The sequence below is a fragment of the Marmota monax genome, unplaced genomic scaffold (assembly GCF_021218885.2).
Source record: "Marmota monax isolate L192 unplaced genomic scaffold, Marmota_monax_Labrador192_F-V1.1 WCK01_AAM20220418_F8-fsc00015, whole genome shotgun sequence".
NCBI classification, from domain to species: domain Eukaryota; kingdom Metazoa; phylum Chordata; class Mammalia; order Rodentia; family Sciuridae; genus Marmota; species Marmota monax.
This window is the reverse complement of record NW_026692194.1, coordinates 4,128,844-4,148,267: the sequence shown is the minus strand read 5'-3', so window position 1 is coordinate 4,148,267 and position 19,424 is coordinate 4,128,844. Positions and strand designations below refer to the sequence as shown.

General features: G+C 38.6%; 1 protein-coding gene across 2 annotated transcripts in view; it reads right to left on the bottom strand.

The window, feature by feature from the left end:
* The window catches only part of Sertad2 (SERTA domain containing 2), a 111,345-nt gene extending 92,993 nt beyond the window's left edge, over positions 1–18,352 (bottom strand). The window contains exons 1-2 of one of the 2 annotated variants that reach the window (XM_046422879.2): positions 17,665–18,352; positions 803–900 (exon numbers count right to left, since the gene is read on the bottom strand). The gene's annotated coding sequence lies outside the window, so the exon portion shown is untranslated. The remainder of the gene's footprint in view (positions 1–802; positions 901–17,664) is intronic. The other variant, XM_046422872.2, reaches the window with a different exon arrangement.
* Positions 18,353–19,424: the final 1,072 nt, after the last annotated feature.

The window sequence follows — 19,424 nt, the reverse complement described above, 5'->3', positions numbered from 1 at the left end:
ATTACAGCATAAACCCAGGTCAAATACTTAGCTGAGACGTGCCTTGTTCTCAGTATCTGAGAAATGGGAATGAAAAAACAAATATCATCTTCTAATTTTTAGGAGAACATAAGAAAAAAGAAGCAGCTAACAAGTGAAAGTTTTATTCAACATTATAAGACAGGAATTAGAAAAGAACAGAAACAGAGGCTGGAGATCCAGCCTGCTATTGGCCAACTCCTCTGAGAGCTGGGGAGGAAAACGTGCTAAACAAGTAGGAAGTGTTATTAGCACTTCCTTCATTTTATAGTCAGACACAATAGTAGCACAAAAAATATGGCACCAGTTCAATTTTTCCAAGGTCGGTTCCAGCAAGTAGTATTAGCCACATATTCTTAAACACCTCAAGAAATCGGAAGGGCCATCCCTGGGCTCCTCCTTAATATGAATGCCAAGAAAGAATGCCAAAAACCTTTGTAGAAAAATATGGACATGTTTTAGATTTGCAAGTGGCTGTTACCAGCTTTGTGTGGTAAAGGACAGAGCAACAATGACAACATGGTGACAAGAGCATTAAGAATCCATGGTCAGGGAGGTTTCAAATGCACCGAATTTTCATTGAATCAACAAAGTAATGATTATAGAGCAGAGCTTCCACACATCCTGAGCAGGTACAAAGTTCATGAACTTTGTCTTTAAAAGGAATAAAATTTGGCCTGAAGTAAAGCAGTCAACTTGCCAGAGGAGGCAATCAGCTGGAGGAATGGTAAGAGAAACCAAATTGATAGTAATCCTCATTCTTAATATTTTAATAAAAACTTACTTAAAATTCTAAAATTGAAGGGCTGGAGATTGGGGATGCAGCTTGGTGGTAGAGCACCTCTGGATTCAATCCCAGGTACAAGAGAAGAAAAAAAAAATCTGTAAGAAAAAAAAAAAAAAAACTCTAGAATTGACCACTTAGATTTTATTTTTGTTGACTTTTCTGTTTGTCAAATTGACAGGATTACTACAAAGCAATTACAAACTCACACAGAGAAAATAGGGCACGTGAAGAGTAGAAATTTATAACTGCATTGACCAAGTGCCTGAGTCTCCACTTGACACCTTCTGGCTAAGCTGCTGCACTCCAGTATACCAAAATATCATCTGCTCTACAGCATGCTATTTAGAAAAGTCATAATACGCTTACTCACTGCACATTTGCTACATAAATGGCCTCCTCGGGAGCACAAAGGGTTCCAGGGACTCACTGCACTAACACTCACAGGTGACTATGAGCATTAAATCATCCCAACTTCAAAGACCCACCTAATAAAAGAAGACTCAGTTCCATTTCAGTAGCTGACTGAACAGGACAGAACTTCTTTTTGCCAAAAACTTTTTCCTAGTCATAAAAAAAATATATATTTCTCATCACATAATGATACATACTGGGTTTGCACTGATACCTGCTCAGAGTTAAAGGATAAGCATTTCAACGTGCATCTTATTTTGTATTCCTAAGTAAGAGGCAGGGATAGTGCTCGCTGGAAGGTACACAACTTAGGCTGAAAAACAACTCAAAAGCTTTCAAGAGAGAAATTCTCACACAGACAACGCCTGTAAGTATACAAATGACTAACGTATAATGAAGCAGAAGAATAAAAAAAAAAAAAAGACCTCTATTTTGAGAAATAGGAAATTTATTTATTTTATTTTATTTTCTGGGCACAGTAGCATGTACTATAGTTTTAGCTACTCAGGACTCTAAGGCAAAAGGATCACTTGAGCCCCAGAGTTCCAGGTCAGGCTGGGCAACATAGTAAGAGCCCCATCTTAAAAAATAATTTTTTAAAATCTTATTTGTATAAGCATTCCATAATAAAATCTACAGTTTCTCAGAAGGATGTGAAGCCCAGGTCACCAGAACAGCCATCAAAGGTCATATGAAATGATGTAGACTACACAAAATGCAGTGGTAACAAACACCTCTCCTAGAACACCCCAGTACAAATTCTTGCCCATCCTTTATTCATCATCCTGTATGAGCAAAACAGAAAAAAAGAGTGGTCAAATGCCTTCTTCTTTTATTATCTGGGCCTCATGCACGCATGCTAAGTATACACTCTGCCACGAGCTGTATTCTCAGCCCTGCAAGTGCCTTTATAGCTGTTAGTAATCCTAAATTAGCCCATAGAAAAGGCTTCATTTTTTTAATCTTACCATTCTTTATGCATAAACACTACAAGATATAATAAATTATAAAAAGTATAAAATACAAAAAAATCATGTCAATCTAGTGTACTTACCACTCAGTGGCAACATGTGAAGTTAGTTGCAATGGAATACAACAGAGATAAGAAGACAGAATTGCCTTTATCTTCATGCTAAGGTAGGAGGCACAGATCTGTGATGTGGTCTCCAGTAAAGCTAAGTTTATATCTAGGCACTTCAACAAATTACAGACATATTTTCTGACAATCAAGTTTCTCAAACATAGCACAATTCCAATAATATCCTCAAACTAGCCTTTGTTTTTGGCCAGCTGCAAATTAATTTAAAAACAAAAAAAGCATTCTCAAAACTCAAGTGCCAGTAACATAACACGCACTGAGGATGCACGTACTGAATGGCAAAATGCTTAATATGGCAAAATGGAACTGTAGCCCTAAAATTTCACCAGGCTATTTGGATCTTGCAGAAACAGTAACAAATAATATTCTCCAAATATAATCCTTTTTCCAAATACTATTTTTTTTTTTGGTATCGGGGATTGAACTCAGGGGTGCTTAACCACAAAGTTACATCTCCATCACTTATTTTGTATTTTATTTAGAGATGGGTTCTCCTTGATTTGCTTAGGGCCTTGCTAAGTTGTTGAGGCTGGCTTTGAACTCATTGTTCTTCTGTCTCAGTCTCCTAAACTGATGGAATTATAGGCGTGTGCCACCATGCCCCACTCTTTTTCCAAATACTTTTTAAAGATAATGTAAAAAAAATATTTTTCTTAGCTAGTTAACAGTTTTTCATTAGTCACACTAAGATTTTCAACCAAAGTGAGAACTCCTTGAAGAAAAATGAAAACAATGAAGGACCTGGGACAAAAGCAGTTTTTCCTTAGAATTCACTTCACACAACTTATGGCAGTAGACCTTGCCCACAAGAAGCTCAAAGGTAGAATTGAGAAATGACAAAATTAAGAAAAAAGCAAAGCTGGATTGAGGGTGTGGCTCAGTCACAGAGTACTTGCCTAGCATGTGCAAGGTTCTGGGTTCCATCCCCAGCATGGCAATCCAACAAACAAAAAGCCTGAGGTAGTCATTCAGACCTGTAATCCCAGCTGCTCAGGAGGCTGAGACAGGAGAATCACAAGTTCAAGGGAAATCTGGGCAACCCTGTCTCAAAATGAAATTCTAATAAAGGATTGGGGGGGGGGGCGGGTAGCTCAGTGGCAGAGTGCTTGCCTAGCATGTGCATGGCCCTGGATTCAATCCCTCTTTAAGAAGAAAAAGGGAGGAGGAGGGGGGAGGAGGGGGAGGGGGAGGGGGGAGGAGGAGGAGGAGGGGGAGGGGGAGGAGGAGGAGGAGGAGGAAAGCAAAGACAAATCCCTGACAACTACTTATCATTAAAGTCTTCCATAATAAGAGGCAGAAAATACACTCTTTAACTCTTTGTTGCTGTCCAACCCAGTGTCATTTAGACCTGTGTTACATTCTCTCATGTGGATTAAGAAGTGGGGCAAGAAGCACACTCAAAATATTTTTCAAAAGGGAGGAAGAAAGAAGTTAAGTCACTTCAACTGCTTAGACTTGACTGGTTCTTACCTGCTTGACTGTCTAAAGACAGGAATACAACCTGATCCAAGTACTAAGCCCAGCAATCATACGGTCAACCGTGTGGCTATGAACAAATGTTTCCTACATATGCCTTTCACATCACGGCAAAGCTAGCCTCATTCTAGTTAGGAAATTAAATCTAACTTTGAGCTTTTGGATCTCAATCCTTGCTTTTTTTTTCCCCCTCATTTCTTTTTTTAACACTGGGGAGTGGAAATAAAAATAAAATCCGGTTATTAAATGGGGAAACAACAGCCATTTCACTTTTTATTTCAACCTCTGAGCCACTGGTAGCAAGCCTTAGCTAAACAGTGAAAGCATTTGTTACATAGCAAAGGGAATCTTGCCCACAAAACTTTTTTGCAAGGCACTAAAATTAAAAAGCTACCCAAATGAAACAAAGCTTTGCAAGTTAAAAATCATATTTCATCCTTCTTAAAAGTAACTAATAGCACTTCAAGGACATGCAATACAAATTTCAAACTTTTTTCCTCTCAAAACTCCAGGACTTTTTAAGTAAAATTATAGCCAAAATGTCCCTTCTTGGCTTCTTTCATTAAAATCACAATTTATTTCAGAGTTTTTCTTTCATTGTGCTGCTTTATAGTTTAACATATATAGAACCTTCATTTGAGACACATAAGAAACATCAACACACACTTAAAAACATTCCTCTGGTGAATCGATTCATGCCAACAGAGCTTTGAATTATGGCTGGAATCATTCAAAATCTGAGTATTTTCAGTGTTCACAGACCTTAACAGATCCATAGACACTTCATCAATACTAAATCTAAAAATTAAAGACAAAGTGAAAATAACTGTAACTGAAGAGGGACAAGCCAGGGTTCGGCATCTTCCAAGCCAAGAGAGGCACCAGGCTTTTCACTCTTCTACTCCCTGGCCATGGAGGGCGGCAGGAACTAAACTTAAGGTATCCAGAAGGATCCTCAAGAGGGATCTTATTGTTTTGGAAGAAAATTTGAAAAAAAAAAAAAGGCAGGGGAGATTGTCCCTTGTAATTGGGTTGTGACAATTTTGAAGGATATCACAGGTGTTCCAGGAGTAGTTAGAAATACCACAGGGGGCAAAATCTGACAATCCACTTTACCTATTTTGAAAAGGGCAAGCCTGAACAAAGACCCTCCCTTGTTCACACATTCTAGAAAACATGTCTTGGGAAGATGACTCTCTTTCAGTGAGTGTGAGGGGGTTCAAGACCAAACAATTCAAAAAAGACTCACGGAATATTAGACACAATTGTTTTTAGAAAGGAAGTTCTGGAGAAAGCAGTGCAGCTAAACTATATTAATAAGCCTGGACTTCCCTAAAATATCAAAGACCTGGTTGATCCTGACAGATAAGCTACTTACTTATATTTCAAATACCATTCTGTTTTGCTGATTTTATCATGGGTTGTGGTGCTTTATTTTTAAATAAAGAGGGGGAATCTATTAAGTCTGCTGTTTTTGTGGATAGTAAAATTGGAGAGATTTCTGCTCCCACTTGATTCGATAAATATGTACACACTGTTGACAGTTTCCCTTCCCTGCTTTGGAATAATATATTATCAAGCTGAAATACACCAGAAAAAATAAGATGGGCCAAGATAGGTTAATGGAAGGTATCAGACCAATCTGCAAACAAACTTCACATAAAATGCTGTGCCCTAGATGCTAAGGGGAGAAGACAAGTAAGAGACCTTTCAGGAAGAGTCATTTACAGGTGGTTACAGTATAGAGTGTGGCAGATGTGTCAAAGGAAGATGGAATTTTCTATAAGATGGAAAGGAGATAAGAAAGAATAAGAACATTTATTAAACATCAGCTTTATTTTTTCATGTTACCTATTTTACATTAGTATAATCACAGAGATAGATATCACTGTTCCTACTTTATAGCAAAGAAAACAGGATTTTTTTTTTTTTTTTTGGGGGGGGGTAGTACCAGAGATTGAACTCAGGGGCACTCGGTTACCAAGCCACATCCCCAAGCCCTATTTTATATTTTATTTAGAGGCAGGGTCTCTCTGAGTTACTCAGCACCTTGCTTTTGCGGAGGCTAACTTTGAACTCACAATCCTCCTGCCTCAGTCTCCTGAGTCACTGGGATTACAGGCATGCACCACCATGCCCAGCTTCTAGAAAAGAAAACAGGCTGAGAGGAGGGACCAGCACTTGTTACTGGTGTACTCACATCCATTTTCCCCACTCCCCAAGAGAACCCAGCTCTAGGGAGGACCTAGGTTAGCCTATGCCAGGCCAGACAGAACGCTCCTCTGAGGAGATGGGCAGAGATGCACAGACAGAAAGACAGACGGTCCATCTCTATGTAGAGGTTTCTGACTTCCTCACAATACTCACTGTATGAATATGAACCAGCTGTAGAAGGAACCAAAGCAGAATCTGGAACAAACAAGGAGTCAGAATTGATAGAAAGACAGTAAGAACCTGAGCTAAGAACTGACCAAGCCTGGAGCCTGCCTTATCTCTGAATTTGTTGTGATATAATAAATTTCCTGAAGATTCCAATGAATGTGAAGGCGGTTTCTGAAAGCCTCTTAACTGATATAAGAATTTAAGTTTCTCAACGTGCCCTGCAGCAAGTGACCAAGCAAGTATTTGACCCAACATTGTCTGGCTTGAAACTCAGTTTTCCCATTAAACCATCCTGTAGTGTTGATCAATGCAGCTCCCTGTGACATGATCACATAACATTAGAACTAGAAGGCTCTTCCCTCACCATCAATAAGAAAACACACTGACTTCATCAGAATTCTTGAAGCAGTGGCCTTACTTGCAAACACAAACACATATCTTAGCAAAAATTCTCAGAATTATATATTCTGTGGAACTTCTCACTTTGTATGCATTTAATTTTTAGTAGAACATAGACTCTTCTGCTTTAATAAATGGAATCGAACTTCTGAAAAGCATTCCAAGTTATCTTTAATTTTCTTAGATATGAAAATGGTATTGTGATTATATAGAAGAATGTCCTTAGTCTCAGGAGATGTACACTGAAATATTCAATGGTAAAGAGTCATGATGCCTGAAACTTACTTTCACTTAATATAGGAAAAAAAAAAAAGTATACATATGGAGAAAGAGGGAAAGATCAAGTCATAAAGCAAATATGGCAAAACATTAATAATTACTGAATCTAGGCAGAGGGCATATGGGTGTTTGTTGAATTATTCTTTCAGGTTTTCTTCACATTTTAAAAGTGGGGGGGGTGGTGAGGGAGACAGCACTATATAGTATGGTTGTACATTAGAATAACCTGGGGACTTTTTAAAGTACTGAAGCTAGAGCCACCTCTAAGGTGTCCTGCTGGTATGGTAGAAAGAGGGTGAGCTTCAGAGTCATAGCTCATTAACATTCTGATAGTTCCAACCCCAGAAACACAACTCAGATCATTTTTCTTGACTACCATTTATTAAAAATTGTCAGTGTTTTAAACTTAACATTGTCATTAATTCCAACAATAAAGAAATTTACCTGAAATGTATGCTGGATAACACAAGAAATATTCAATTAATATTAAAGCATCACAAACTTAAATTAAGCCTTCTGTGCTGTGCTCAGTGATCATAGTGGCAGGAAGAATGAAATAGACTTAGTTCTTCCCTAAACAAATCTATTTGGAGAGTTTACTTGCTGAAACTGTTTAAGAAGGGGATTTGTTTGTTGGTTGGTTGGTTTTGAGACAGGGTCCTGCTAAATTGCCCAAGCTGGCTTTGAACTCTCAATCTTCCTGCTTTAGTCTCCCATGTAGCCAGGATTATAGGCATGTGACACTGTTCCCAGCAGCCCAAAATTTAGCTTATAAAAATGCCAAAAAAAAAAAAAGGAACAATATTTAGGGAGAAGCATTAAGCCATCTGTCCTCATTTAAAAAGAAAAAGTCTTACTAAAATCATGCTCTTTACTCCATGTTAAAAATGAGCCATAATCTGCTCAACTATAAGGAAAGGATTCCATGAAGAATAAATACACAACTCCAAGTCTCCAAATTCAAATTTGTGCAAATTACTTAAAGATACTCCAGTGAGTCTTACATATGGAAAAAAGCTCTCTAAGGTCCAATATCTAAATTTCAGCCAGCACATGGGCTGCCTCAGTTCTATTTATCTTTCTTACTTGAAATGTATAAATGTGTATGGGGTACAGAATGTAGGTGAATAAAGATTTGATAAAATTAAGTAGCAAAATAAAAAATAAACAATAAACCTTAAAAACATAATTCTTACAATAGAGTTTTTATCATGAAAATAGACCTTACAACATATATGGATTTTATAAAAGTTTTATTGGTATAAAATGTGCATACATTTAAATTATACAATTTGGTAAGTTTTGACAATATGTATACACCCTTGAAACCATCATAGCAATCAAGATAATTCACAGAAGTATCCTGGGTAACTTTGTGAATCAATGGACTGGAATGATGGTCCTAGCAGAGAGAGTTTTCAGGAAAGGAAACTCTTCACAGAGGTTGTTATTTAAAAGAACAGAAAAACAGTCTCCATATAAAAGTCCAAATACTTTCATTAAAAAAATAAAATAAACATGAGGATTTTGATTTTTCCTCCTGAATTTAAATCTAAGAGACAAACATACATTGTATTATCCTATCTAAGTGTAGGTGTAAATATAAACATATGTATCCTTAACATTTCCAAATACTTAGAAAAATAAAAACTAAAGCCATAGTCATACAACACTATGTTTGAGATTTTAAATATACCCACAGTAAGAATTTCGGCTAATTCCAAAGTAAAACAATTTAGAAAGAGTATATCTACATATAGCAGTAATATATACAGACTTCCTAAAGTTGTTGTATTAGGCCCAGAGTATATCCATCTTGCAGGCAGGGTTGCTCTAGGCAAAACCGAGGAAGAAAGTGACTTCAGTAACTGTTAAGTCTCCACCTCCAATTCTTTTCTCCTCTTCCAGTGTTTGTTCCATTTTTCAGGGAACTCCCTTTGTCCACAGTGCCCTCATTGATGAGGCTTCTCCAGACTATGAAATTTTTCCCTCAAGAACCTAAAATGTATCTTATGTTGTCTATATAATCTACTCAAAAGTGCAGTCTCTGCTTCCAGTCGGGGTAGTGAATGTAATAATGGCCATGTTGTTTGCTCCATCTTTCCATCACCTTCTCAGCTGAACCACAGTAGCTAAAGACTATTCTATTCTTAGATGTCTTCTGCTACCAGCTTTGCTCAAATTTAAAAAGAAAGAATTTTAAAGTCCATCGAGAACTTCTAGAAGGCAGATCCACTTGACCTAGCACTTGGCTTACCATAGTGGCTACGCTGGACTCCCCATTACGTTAAATCCCATATTGCTCAATATGAGAGATTTAATTTCCATGTGGGGATCTTTTGTCTCCAACTGGACCTTGAGCAAAATTATGAGCAGATGTCATGTCTTATTATTAGTTTCTGATACTCTTAAGCACTTGGGACATGTATTAAATATTTATGAATAAAACAAAATAATGAAAATCATTTTATGAGAATGTATTGATGCTATTTGCACTGCATTTTAAAAAAATAAACTTAGGTCCATCCACTTTAGTATCTGAATTGGAAATGAACACTGAAGGTTATACTTATGTAGGAAATTACACACGTATAATCACTGAAACAAAAATTAGTTCTTTGGGTGCACTAGACAAAGCAAAGTTAAGGTTTCCTTGTTAATTGTGCAATATACAAGGGATAACTACATTTCCACTGTGAAACTTTCAGGGTGCACTCCCCCCCTCCAGGCTCTGTCACAAAGAAAACAAAGCAACAGGAGAAAACAACATTAAAAATGTAAAGAAAACCTAAGAGAAACTTCAGACCTCATCCACTATATGGTTTTCCAAGGTTCATAAGTAAACAAGGTTAATGATTTCTGGTAGAAACTATAGACAACATCAGTTTAACATTTAACATTTCAACCCAAATTCAAATTTAAAAAATGTCCACTCAAGTGGAATTGTTTTTAAGGACTTAAGGTTCCTTTTATAAAAAGCCAAAGAGGGCTGGGATTGTGCTCAGTGGTAGAGCACTCGCCTAGCACAAGTGGGACCCGGGTTCGATCCTCAGCACCACATAAAAATAAAGGCATTGTGTTGTGTCCATCTACACCTAAAAATATAATAAATATATTTTTAAAAAAATCTCTGCTTCTCTTCATTTGCTTTAAAAATAAATAAATAAAAAGTCAAAGAGCATAAAATCCATATAAAGAATCCTTATTTTTTCAGATCATTATTATATAATATTTAATTAAGACTATTTCAAATAGTAGACAACAAATTCTGTACACACAGAAATAGTTTGGAAATAATTTCCACAAGGGTAGGAATATTCATTTCTTTTCCTCACTGATATATTGTATGTGCCCAGGAAGACTTAGTTGTCACATAGTAGCAAGTGCTCCATAAATATCTGTTGAATTCACTGAATGAGTGAATAAACAGAAGCCAAAAATAGATTCAGGGGCACAAAAAGACCAACCTTTTTCCCAAAGGCATAGGATGTATAAAGTGCAATTTCTAGAAAATATTTTAATCAACTCCAAAATGCAGTTTATCTAATTTTATATTTGAATTGTTAAAATAAAAATTAGCAATGGACTGTTAAATCAAAAGGAGGCTTCAGTTTTTCTGGGGAAAAAAATTACTTATTTATTTTTTATTCAGTACTGGGGATGGAACCCACAACCTTAGGAATGCCGATAGGCACTCTACCACTGAGCTACATTCCCAACCCTTGTTTAGTGGAATTTAAGGTTTTTTACTACTAATATCTGTATGTATTTTTAAAACTACTAGGCACTCTCCAAATCAGAGGATTTTAGGCTGGATCTGTTGGGGCACGCCTGTAGTCCCAGTGACTCAGGAGGCTGAGTCAGGAGGATTGCAAGTTCAAAGCCAGCCTCAGCAATTTATCAAGGCCTTAAGGCAAGTCCTTAGCAAGACCTCTGTCTCAAAGTAAAAAGGGCTGGAGATGTAGTTCAGTGGTCAGGTGCCTCTGGGTTCAATCCCTGGTATCAGGGGCAAAAAAAAAAAAAAGGATTTGGTCCTTAAAAAACTTGTTACTCACAGGATTTTTATGCAAATCTTTTTGATTTACAAAGTATATATTCAGGATTGAGTATGTAGCTCAGCAGTAGTATACTTGCCTGCCATGATTCAATCCCCACATGGCAAAAAAAAAAAAAAAAAAAAAAAAAAACACTTCACTTTCACACTCTGATTTTCTGTGTAAAAAAGAACCCTTAAAATCAACACAAAAGTTAACCCAAAGGAATACATTTCATTTGAGTTGAAGCCATGGAAGACAATAAAGCTGATGGTTACTTCACAAGGAACCATTAATCAAGCAACAATGGAGAGCCCTGGAAAACTTCACAGTGGACATGGTCTGAAGTTCTGTCTGGCTTAAAGAGTTAAAAACAAAACAAAACAAAAGGAGCTGCTCATCCTGTCTGCTGTAATGTTCTTAGCCAGTACCCCCCCCCACCTCCCCCACCCCCTGCTCCAGCCCTACCCCCACGAGGTCAGGTGGCCATGGCCATCACACAAACAGTCTCCAAAGCACACCAGGGCACCTGGCATAGAGCAAAAACAGCTTGGATGTCTGAGACATTTCATGATAACCTGGACAGAAAAAATTCTGTAGGTTTCCCCTTGGATACAATAGAAGAATAGAAAATCTGACGTTAATAAACATATTACAGTTTTCCCTTGACACCACCTTGCACAGGCTAAAACTTGGTCTTAGGTTTATGAAGCAGATCCTTAAATTTTGTGCAGATAAAAGGAGAGAACTCTTCTTTTGACATAAAGCAAAGAAAATTTTTCTTTACAGAAGTCTCATAAAATGGACTGGAATAAAATGAAAGCCCCTTCTTCATACTTTATACAGAGGCAAACATAGCTTAAAAAAATTGCTATCATCAATGAAAAAGAATCCAAATGACTCTTGAAAAGAAGTAATAATAAAATCAGAGAGATGTCACATAAAAAGAAAAGACAAACTCATATGGAAATATTAAGAAAAATGAAAAACAATGTTAGAACAAAGTCAAGAGGGTGAACTATTTTGGTCATTTTATTTAATGTGTTAAAGCCAATATTCAATGCAAAACATTAAAAACATCAATGTGGATGTTAGATTCAAAGGTGGGGAAGAAATCAGATAGTTCTGCCTCAGTTGGGTTGGCTGTTGAACAAAAGGACAAAAGAATGATACTTTTAAAAGTTACTTTTTTGGAGGCTGGGGGTATAGTTCAGTGATAATAGTGCATCCTTAGCATGCTATGTACCCCCACCCCTCCCCCGAAAAAAATTATTCTCTGCTTAGAAATCTCACATGTGAGGCTCACCATTTACTATCGTCAATATTAGAATAAATAATATTTTATATGCTTTGTTTAATACATCTTACTCTGAGTACCCTAGAATTATATTTCCTCTTAGAAAAGTGATCATCATCATAATCATAATTCTGCTAACAACTGTAGAGAAGTAAAGCTTAATTCAAAGAAATTTATATACTGTATTAACCCCAAGCCTCAGACTTTTAAAGACGACTCATCACTCATTTTTAGGGACAAAAGAAAAAAATGATTTCTTAAAATGCAGCCTTTCTGCATGTGTCTTCACTCACCTTTCTAAATAAAAATTTAACTGGGTTAGGGCTGAGTTGTGGCTTAGTGGTAGAGCACTTGCCTAGCACTGGGTCTGATTCTCATCAGCACCACACATAAATAAATAAAATAAAGGTCCATCAACAATTGGGATAAATTAAATCCTCAAAACTACTATTCTGAAATGTGCATATTTCACTGTATTCAAGGTACAAAGTAAATTGAGTATAAAGGGGGGGGTCCTACAGTCAAGTAATCCTTTTGAAATTTAAAAGTAAAGAAGGCAATTAATTTTTCTCTTTGAATATACTTCTAATGGAATCCAGTAAATCTACACATTTTCCCCTGCAATGCAAATACAAATTTTACAAACTTTATTTTTTTTTACAAATTTTGCAAACTTTAACTTAATAAAATGTATTATTTCCCAGACACCTAACGTAAGTTTTTAAAATATCAACATCTGCTATAAATTGGGATACCCCAAAACTCAGTATTAACATTTAAAACCCCATCCAACTAAAGCAAAGTTTCTTACTTCTTTAAATGGTACCTTAGGCATATCAATAAGAAGTCTCTTCAAGTCTGAACTCAAAAGGAATGCCCTGTAGATAAATATCTGAGAGATCACAATTTTTATATAATGATAAACAAATATCTATTTCTAAATGCTAAAGTTTACTTTGTGTTTATGAGAATTTTGTCCTTCCCAAATGATTTTTAAAAACACAATTTACTCTTATAACTTCCTCTGTGAGTGAGAGCAGGATTAACTATCTTTTTTCTTCCCACTGACAGGGCAATACCATGGAGAATAGATGAGGTAAAGTGTAACGCTCAAGGTCACATGCCAATCCGTACTGCCACTCAATGTGAAAGGCCATGAGCCCACGTCATTAGACAATGCATGTGTTATTTTTCTCTCCTTTCCATCACTACCTGATATAACTATCCATTTTCCCACTATAAGCATAGAAATCACAAACCCTAAAGGTTATTTCTACTCCTTTTCTTTCCAAAGACTTCTTCACAACAAATACTGCATTTTTAAAAGTTGGGAACATTAGCCAGCTACTCAGGAGACCCAGGCAGGAGGATCACTTGAGCCCAGGAGCTCAGGCCTGCCTGGGCAACATAGTGAGATTCCACCCAACCCCAATAAAGTTGGAAACATTGTAAATGTCTATAAAATCCTAATAAATAGCCAAATGTCTTCACAAAAGCAGTTAAATGAAAGATATTTGAGCTGTGGAAACAATGTCATGCAAAAATATGTCAAGGAAAAACTTGAGATGAGACTTTCCATTTTGCTGACCAGATCCTTAAGTTTTTTTCTATATGCCTATAAATTATTTCAAATTTTGCTTTTTGATTAACTGCTTTAAAAGTATTCATACAAAAAGAAAAGGGCAAGCTTTCTAAAAATCAATTGTTTTAAAAAATGAAAATGCAATATATTCAACTCAACTGGATAACAAGATTTGGAGAAACAAAGGTCTATGTACTCAAAGTTACACGCATTGTAACTAACAAATGTTTCATATGTTAGAAAAGTTTTAACAATGTTATGAGACACTATAACACTTCTGAGTAGATTAGTATTCAGATTTTTTTGCTGAGGATCCTTTCTCAATTCTTGTATTTTATAACTTTGGAGGGCACAGTAATTAAAATGAATTTTATTGACAAGTAAAACAGGATGATTCTATAAATGAAGCAGGTGGTAGGCCCCATCATTTTTGCTTATTTAAAAATGTATATATTCCACAATTATGTAATGCCTATTAAAGTATGTGGTAAAGTGCAAAGTTTAAGTGTTTTATTTACTAATTACATACACCTCCTTTATGATCCTATCACACTATTTATTGCAGCTATTCCAATACCTAATTATCTATTAAGACTATTCAAAATAAAGAGTTTGGGGCTGGGATTGTGGCTCAGTGGTAGAGCGCTCACCTAGCACGTGTGAGGCCCTGGGTTCGATTCTCAGCACCACATATAAATAAGTAAAATAAATGTATCATGTCAACCTACAACTAAAAAATAAATATTTTTTAAAAAGAAAGAGTTTTATTCTTGAATGGCAAGAAAAATAAGGCTCTGGTCCTTAAGGAAATGATAAAATTTTATTTTACAGTGTTAGGTTGAAAAGTCTCTTTATTATTAATTCTGAGGCAGAGAAAATAACTACCATATTTTCAGACATTCAAAGTCTAATTTGTGTAATTTACATTAACAATAACATTCAACTTAATGACAAAGTTTGGGAATAAGAGAGTCATGATAAAAAATTGACATATCAGGCAACAAAGGAAAATACCAGACGGGCTTTTCAGGTGACTTTTAATTTATTCTTCAAAATGAAAATTTGTCTTTATTTTTTCTCTCACTGGGGATTATCCAGGGAAGCTCTACCATGGAATTACATCCCCAGCCCTTTTTATTTTTTTACTTTGAGACAGGTCTCACTAAATTGTGGAGGCTGGCCTCCAACTTGTCATCCTGCTGCCTCCAGAGTCATTGGTATTTCAGGCGTGTATGACCATGCCCAGCCAAAAACTATTAGTAAAAGACAAATTATATTGTGAATCCCCTCACTTATTCTCTAGTTACAAAAATAATAATTGAGAAAGTGAAAATTCAATTTAACAATACAAATAACAGTATTCTTCATAGTATCATGTGTACTGTTCATTCAACTACTCATAAATGATTTGAGAATAACATTGTTTAATTCTACAAGTATTCATTAAGCTTCTTTTTGTGCTAGTAGCTTTGCTAGGCAACAGAGATTAACTCATGATTGAAACACTACTGTTACCCTCAAAAAGCTTTCTGTTTAGTAGGAGAGAAAACTAGATATCAGCAAGTATGTGATCTATATTATAATTTTAATAGAGGCAGTAATTATATTATACAAGTTCAAATGAACAAGTGATCAACTCAACTCATTCAATAATCAAACTTCTTAAAGGCTCTGATAAACTCTAGTTCAAACATCAGACATATTGATTAAATTATATTTATTTTATTAACAGCAATGATTCTTTATCTTTGCAAAAAAAAATACGTGTAAACAAAATAGTCATTCATATTTCAAGAAATACCAAGCAACATGAAAGAGCTGAATGTGGGCCCACCATAATGGTACATGTTTATAATCCCAGCTACTTGGGAGTCTGAGGCAGGAGTATCTAAATTTCAAGACCAGTCTCAGCAACTTAGCAAGACTCTGTTTCAAAAAAAAAAAGAAAGAAAGAAAAGAAAAAGTAGGGTTGGGGAGGTAGCTCAGCAATAGAACCCCCTAGGTTCAATTTCCAGTGATGGGGGGAAAAAAAAAAGCTAAAAAGCTTAATTGGTCAAGATACATATCCCAAATGCTACTAAAATCTGTACATACTAACTCATTTTATCCATACCTCTCACCATAACCCTATGAAGCAGGTGCTACCATTATTCCCATTTTACAGATGAGAAATCTATGGTTAATTTGACCAAGGTCAAAACAGAAATGCTGGGCTTGAACCTACAGAATCTGGTTCCAGAGACTCTACTCTTAGCCACTACATTTGACACCCTCTCTGAGAATGGTGATAATTATGAGGCAGCTAACACAGTGCTCTGTGTTGTCCACTCTGATTAATCTTTACAGCAACCCTTTAAAAAGGAGTCTCCCTTCCCATGTATAGGAGAAAACCAGCACAGAGCAGTTTAGAAATTTATCCAAGGTCACAGAGCCAGTGAGGGATGGCAAAATTCAAATTCAGGCAGTATACCTCCCCTGTGCTATCTGGCCTTTCAAAGGTTCAGTTGTACCCTCATGAAAAAGGTCACATGCTGAAATTTATTAAGCAATTCAAAAAAGGCTTTGTATAAGTCTTTCTGAAACACATTGAAAGGTTTGGAGTTTATGACAAGCATTTCTTTAAGACAGCATTTACATGTAAGTCACTTTTCAACTTTACTACTTGGGACTGATCATAAACACATTTCTGCTCTTTAAAAAGAATCTTTCTGTAGCAACTTGGCAGATTTCAGTACAGGAACAGTCTATTCTTTAAAATTAAATTTAGCAACAACTTATTCTGGTTAGTCTGAAAGAGAAGGAGAGAATTAACTACTAAGAAGCCTTTCCTGTACTTTAATATTTCAAAACATGTTTAGTTTGGCCTAATTTGACTCTTGTGGACAACTAGCCCAGAACTTGATTCAAAAAGAGTAATACCAATTTAAAATAGCAGAATTCTAAACAGTGACCACAGAAGCCAATTCAGAATAACCATTCTCATAATTTTTACTTTTATCTCACACTAAATATTAAAGATGCATAAGACAAGGTTGTCATAAAGCACATAAGGGTAGATATTTGTACTTTTGAACTACTGATAACCAAGAAACCAAATTAAAATTTTACAAAAAAAAAAAAAACTGTAGAATGACATTGTTTAAAGAGTAATACAAGTACCAAAAGATGAATATCAAAGGAAACATAATCCATATTTCTCATATATCCTTAACACACTCCACTGTGTCCAGTAACTGGGAAACACAAAATTCTGTACTGTGATGCCTCCCTAGAATAGAAAGGAGCTAAAGACGAAGTGTTAAACGGAATTTCCATCTTACCTTGCTTTTTCCTCCAACAGGTTCAAAGACTTCATAACCTTTAATCCTGAATTGATATTTTTTCAAAAGGGAACCATAAAATTATCTTTAAAAAATAACACTGAGCGATGCCACTAGGCAACCTGTCTTTCCTTGCTCTATCACCACACATTCAAATGAATAATACCTTCTGCTTTGCCTTTACTGAACAAAAGTTAACTTTGATTTACAGGAAAATGTACCCATTAGCCATTTTACACTTTTTGCAGGTCACAGAGTCTATCGGATCACATCGCTATTACTGCTCACTAGGCATCCAAAAGACAGAAAGCATGCCATCACCAATTATTGTATAAGCGTTATAATGCCCCGATGGTGGAAGTCTGGCAATACCTAGAAATACAGCAAGGCTGGTGAATAAGGAGTCGAGGGGCGGGGGAAGAGGGAGCAAGGGAGGGAGGGAGTCGCCACCTCAAATCCACGCCGGACCAGGAATCTCCAGCCCACAACCTGATCCCTGCCCTCCCCAAGAGCGGACCGGCTACCGCGTTTGGATCTCACATCCCCCACCCCCACCAAAGAAAACCTACATGGTACTCACCCTTTTGCAAAGTCTGCACCCGGTCCAGCTCCGAGACGGGTCGGGGTGGCAGCGAGGGAGGGGACGTCTGGGCTGTGGGCTGGGGGGGGGGGGGGTGTCGGTGCGTCACTCGAGTGCAGGACGGTGAGTTCGACGGGTGGGAACGGAAAGGAGCAGGGAAATCAAGTCACGGTCGAAAAGGGAGGAGGAAAAACCGAGGGGGTGGGGTGAGGGAGCGCCCCTCCCTAACATAAACCCACCGGCCCCTACGACCCTTGCCCCCGCCGAGGAAAAAGAAAAACCAGGGGAAATAATAGTCTGACAAATAAATCTCTAAAACGATGAGGAGCGAGGAACGGACTTTAATTTAAAGGAGCAAAACTGAGCAAGGGCTGGTGGGGAGACAGAGAGAAGTGGCTTTGGGTCTATCCCATGCCTTTGCAGTCCCCAAGCAGAGGAGGAGGCTGGCTGAGGGGAAGTTGCAGCGGCTCCCTAGGAGGAGGAGGAGAAGGAGGAGAAGGAGGAGAAGGAAGATGTTACACCGTAACAAGTACAGACAGACAGCCATGGATCAGAGGGGCGCTGCGAGCAGGGGCTGCCGCGGCGGGGCGAGCGGCAGCGGGCGGCAGCACCGCCTGCTCAGCTCGCTCAAGACATTTAATTGGATTGATGGGTTGTGCAGTGACTCACAGACTTTACAGAGTCGTACAGCAGTCCCCGCCCAGCTGGACAGGGGAGATGCGGCGGGGACGGGCGGGGTAAGGGGGCCGAGGGAGAGCCGCGAGGGGAGGAGGCTACTGGGAGGGCGAGGCGTTGCGGGGCGGGGAGCGGAGCGGAGCCGCCCCATGGCGAGGCCTGCCGTCCCGACGGGCATGAGTATCGACCAATGATGGTGCGGCTCGATAGGCGGCTGGCTTCGCCCCTGGCCCAATGAGTCTTCTAAGGACACTGCCGCGAACCGGGCGGGGGAAGTGGAGTGGGGGGTGGGGAGAGGTGGGTGGACGTTGAAGTGGGGGGTGGAGGGAAAGACAAGGCGCCGGAGACCAGCGGAGTCACTCTGCCCTCCTCGCTCCAGAAGTGCGCCTTCTGCCAATCCGAGCGCCGCGTGGGGGTGATGGACGTAAGCGGATGGCCAATGAGGAGGAGAAAGTTGCCGCAGGGAGCCAGAGGGAAGGAGCCGGCGGGCCCACGCCCTCCCTCTCTACCCAGCCGGGTCCTCCCTCCCACCCCGCTCGGGTCAGTCACGCAAATAACAGTGTGAGGGCTGGGGCCGCCCGGGGGGGCGGGGGCCGTGCTGCTGGCTGCGTGACAGCGATAGGGACTGGCTGTGCTGCCGACTCCGCGCCGGCAGGAGGAGGCGGCAGCGGAGGGTTGCTCCTCACTCAGCTTGCTGGCTGCTGCTGCTGCTGCTCAGCCTCTGCCTGGCGCTGCCCGGGAGCCCCTGCGGCCAAACCCCACTCCCGGGGGATAACCCGATTTGGAGTGAATCACATCCAAAGTTGGCCCATGTCTACACAGTGCCCACTTTTGGAGACAACTCTGTGTGAAGTCAATGAGGATGTGTTCTGGGATCTGAGGAGCCTGCAAACCAGAGGAGACGGGAGGCTTAGCAATGGCATTTGTCCCTCGCCTGTTTTCTGGGAAAGTCAGGGTAGGGTGTGGACAGGTTGAAACAGCTCCTGAAAACACACCGTGTCTTTATTGAGTTTCTGGAAAAGGCACTTAACCTGGCACGAGTGAAGCTGTATCGGCTTTGCTTTTTCAGTGCATGCGTGTACCTT